This window comes from Tupaia chinensis, unplaced genomic scaffold (assembly GCF_000334495.1).
Source record: "Tupaia chinensis unplaced genomic scaffold, TupChi_1.0 Scaffold144255_1, whole genome shotgun sequence".
NCBI classification, from domain to species: domain Eukaryota; kingdom Metazoa; phylum Chordata; class Mammalia; order Scandentia; family Tupaiidae; genus Tupaia; species Tupaia belangeri.
In genome coordinates, this window is record NW_006204113.1 from 1,729,996 (window position 1) to 1,734,860 (window position 4,865).

Here is a 4,865-nt window from a genome sequence, read left to right on the forward strand (position 1 = left end):
AAAAAACCCCCACAAAAACCAAACAAAGGGGGGGGGGGGGGCAGCAGGTGATGTGGTGCTTACAATGCTGGAATTCCCACATTGAGTCCTGGATCTGGTGGCTTGCTTTCTCACTCTCCCTCTCTCTCTCTGTCTTTCTCTGGCAAAATTCATGTGAAATAATAATAATAAAATAATTCTTAAAAAAATAAACAAATGGGGCCATCGGGTGGTGTGATGGTTAAGGCACTGGACTCCACACGGCTAAGTGCATGGTTTGAGTCCTGGACTCAGTGACTTGAAAACTCACTGGGCGCGTGTGCGTGCGTGCCCAAAATCTTGAGAGGAGAATGGAGGAGGAGGGATTGCAGGGTGGCCAGACCCCTGGGAGGGGGGTCACTTTCTCTCTCATTGTCTCTCTCCAGCGAGTACATGTGCTCTGTGACAAAAATCTAAAAAAATAAAAATAAAAAAAATAAAAAGTTTGTTTGGGGACCAGCAGTTAGCGCAATGGCTATGTCACTGGACTCCCATGTAGTCGACCATAGTTTGTGTCCCAGACCCGGTGGCTTAAACTCATAGCTGTCAGCTATGCCAACCATGCATATGAGACCTTTGTGCTGGTGACCCCTCGCGGCACGGCTCTTCCTCTGGCTGTTCTTCTCGACTCACTCCCACAGCTTTCAAGTCACTGTTCGAATGTTACCTCACAGATAGGCCTCCCCACTGCTGTCTAGAAAACCCTTGTCACTCTCTACTCTCTCACCTACTTCGGTATAGCACTTAGCACCAACTGACACCTATTTGACGTTTGTCTGCCCTCAAGAACACTGCTTTGTTTTGGTTTTTGCTATAGGGTGCGTGCGCTCACCAGAAAGACAGAGACAGAAAGTGAGAAATCAACCCCCAGGGGGGATGGCCATGACGTAATCCCTTCTCCTCCATTCTACTCTCGGGATCTTGGGCACACACGCACACGCACCTGGTGTGAGTCTAAGCCACTGGGTCCGGGACTTGAACTGTGGTCTACCACATGGGAGTCCAGCAACATAGCCATTACGCCAACTGCGGGCCCCAAGGACACTGTTTTCTAGCGTAACCCCTATTTAGTGGTGGTGAATGCAGCAAATTTATGGTGCATCCACTCTGGGCCAGGCATTGCTCCAGAGCAGGCTGCAGAAACAGAGATGATCATTAGGCTGAAAACCAATGGGACAAGGAAGAGGTTTCTTGCTTTTGCTTTCTTTTCTCTTTTTTAGTGGGGGAGGGCTCATGCACACCAGAAAGACAGAGACAGAAAGTGAGAAATCAACCCCCAGGGGGGATGGCCATGACGTAATCCCTTCTCCTCCATTCTACTCTCGGGATCTTGGGCACACACGCACACGCACCTGGTGTGAGTCTAAGCCACTGGGTCCGGGACTTGAACTGTGGTCTACCACATGGGAGTCCAGCAACATAGCCATTACGCCAACTGCGGGCCCCAAGGACACTGTTTTCTAGCGTAACCCCTATTTAGTGGTGGTGAATGCAGCAAATTTATGGTGCATCCACTCTGGGCCAGGCATTGCTCCAGAGCAGGCTGCAGAAACAGAGATGATCATTAGGCTGAAAACCAATGGGACAAGGAAGAGGTTTCTTGCTTTCGCTTTCTTTTCTCTTTTTTAGTGGGGGAGGGCTCATGCACTCCCCAGACAGAGAAAGAAAGGGAGAGGGAGAAAGAATCCCCAACAGGGAACAGGCATGCTTGCAATCCCTTCTCCCTCTCTCCATACCTCAGGGATGTGGGGCATGCACACATACCTGGAGTGTTTTCCAAGCTGCCAGGCCAGGATTTGAAACACAGTTAGCCATGCGAGATCTGGCTGCCCTAACCAGTAGGCCATGGGGCTAGCAGTGAGAAGGTTTTATAAGCCCAGATACATGAAATTACAGCAACTAACAATAAACTATTTCGAGTTAGTGGAAAAACTCCAGGCTAACCTGCATTTGGAACTGTCAGCACTGACAAGTGACAGCTCAGACTTACTACACTTTCTTTCCACTGTATTTATTTGAAATGATCTATAATGAAGTTATGGTCTTTAAAGTATTTTTATAGAGTTATTATTTAATTTCATTTATTATTATTTCATTCACAAGAGAGGGAGAGAGAGGGAAAGTGAGAAAGCAAGTCACCAGGACCAGGACTCGAACTGCAGTCAGCCATGTCAGAGTCCATCACTGAACCTCCACCCCTTAACCACCACTCCACTTCTGGCCCAAGTTATATTTTTTTAGAGGTTTTTGCCTTAGGGCACATGTACTCACTGGAAAGAGACAGTGAGAGGAAAAGTGAGAAATAATCAAGGGGGATGGTCATGACACCTCCATTCTCTTCCCAGGATCTTGGGCATGCACACACACACACACACACACACACACACTGGGTGTTATTTTCAAGCCCATGAGTCTGGGACTCAAATCACAGTCGGCTTTGTGGGAGTCCATTGACGTAACTGCTATGTGGTTTAATTTTTGTTTAAGAATTATTTATTTAATTTTATTTATTATTATTATTTTTAATTTACTCACCAGAGACAGAGAGGAACAGTGAGAAAGAAAGCTGCCAGGTCCAGGACTCGAACCACAGTCAGCCATATGAGAGTCTAGTGCCTCAACCACCACCATGCCCCCTGCTCATCGCAGTTTTGTTTTGTTTTTTAATCTTTGGACAAATAACAACTCAGAATACTGTAACTAAAATAGCTCAACTGTTAGGGGTGTTTAGGGTGTGTGAGAATTACAAGAATTCATGTCAATTTCAACTGGTGGTGTATGAGTGCTTTGAAAGACCAGTCATGAAGAATAGAAACCAGTGGGACCAGCAGTTAGCGTAATGGCTATGTCGCTGGACCCCCACGTAGTTGACCACGGTTCAAGCCTACACCAAGTGGCTTAAATTCACGCCGGGTGTGTGTGCATGCGTGCCCAAGATCCCAAGGAGAATGGAGGAGAAGGTTTTGCGGCATGGCCATCCCCCTTGGGGGGTGATTTCTCGCTTTCTGTCTCCCTGTCTCTCTGGTGAGTGCATGCACCCTGTAGCAAAAAATAAAAAACTCTCCAAAAAAATAAATAAATAAATAAAAAGAAACCAGCACAGGTTCAGTAAGTCTGAACAAACCAAACTAACCTTACTCTATTGTGCTTTAAAAAAAAAAAAAAAAAGATTTGCTAGAGGGCACATGTGCTCACCAGAGAAAGACAGAGAGTGAGGAGAGGGAGAGAGCACCCCTCAAGGGATGGACACATCTCAATCCCTTCTCCATTTCTCCACCCTGTTGAGATTTGGGGCACACATGCACACATGTTCAGGGTGTTTTTTCCAGCCACTGGGGCTGGGATTCAAACTGCAGTTGGCTATGTGGGACGGAGCCCCCATAGCTACCAGGGCATGGAGCCAGCCCAGAGCCTTACATTTCATCAGTAAAGCAGAGGTAATATTGGGACCAGCAGATGCGTGCTGGTCACATCACTGGACTCCCACGTAGTCGCCATGGTTTGAGTCTGGGACTCAGTGGCTTAAACCACGCCGGGCACTTATGCATCCATAACCAAAATCCCAGGAGGAGAATGGAGAAGGAATTGAGGTGTGGCCGTCCCCCCTGGCATTGAGTGACTTCTTGCTTTCTGTAGCCTCCTATACCAAAAATCTCTCTTAAAAAACTTCACAAAAAATATAATAGTTACCTCCTAGGGTTGTTGAGAAAGATAAATAGCTTATACTAAAGTACCCTGACACATTATCCTGCTCATAATTGCAGGCGCGATGAGGACACGGAAGTAGTATCAGGAACTAGCCCAAAGCAAGAGCCATAGTCCCTGTGTAACTCCCTGCGGTGAACTGCGGGCGGGAGCTGCAGCGGGGACTGCTCCAGGAATGGAGTCGACCCAGGCCGTCTGCGGAGCACCTCCACCACCCAGACAGGTGCTTGGCCAGTTCCTGCCCGGACCTTGCTGCCGCTGTGCGCGTTCTCGTAGACGTCGGCAAGTGTATTAAGAGCGACTTCCTACCTCAAAGGAAGTCTGAGCTCTTCAGGTTTTGGACGCCTTTTCCATTCTGATATTCCAGATGGAGCTGGGTGGGCGAGGCTCATGTGTCCCGGATAAGCTCCTGCCACCACAGAGCTCCGGGACGCAAGTCGGCCTGAAAGCCTGGCCGGCAATGAACCTGCCACCTTCAGAGTGGGTTCTAGGTCCAGACTGTCTCCTCCCGGGGCCAAAGGCTGGCTGTAAAGAGCCTACGCGACATAGGAAGGCCCGGGGAACCGCACGGCGTCTCTGCGGTTCCAGGGCGCCCGCCAGATGGCGCCTTGAGACCAACCGCAAGAGAAGCTTCCTTCCTCTTCCCCTAAGTCTTCCCGGCAGCGAGGCCCGGCTCCGGGCTGGGGCCGCAGGGCTGGAGCCCCACGGCTGGGGCCACTGGCTCCCCCTGGGGTTCCCCGGCTCTGAGGCAGCCAGGCGTTTGGCGCAGCAAAAGCTGAGGTGCTCCCAGCCGTCTAGGGCAGGCCTGAGAGGGTGATGAGCGCAAGCTGGGGCCCTCGCTGGGGTGGCTCTCGGTTTGAGGTCCCCCTCGGGCTGGTCCTCCGCCAGCCCAGCGGAGAGTCACCCCGCTCCCCGCCCGGCGTAAACCTTCGCCCTGTAAGGGGCCCGCCTGAGTCGCTCCGGGTTGGCTGCGCGAGTCTGGAGTTAAACTTTTGGCCAATGAAAAGGGGCATGGGGCGTGACGTATAGAAACGTCACGGGAATTCCCCCCTCCGGGGGGCCGAAAAGGGGCTTTCCCGACTGGAGTCCTGGTGTCTGAGAAGTGTCGCGACCCGTCCGCGGCGGGTCGGGCCCCCGGGGGG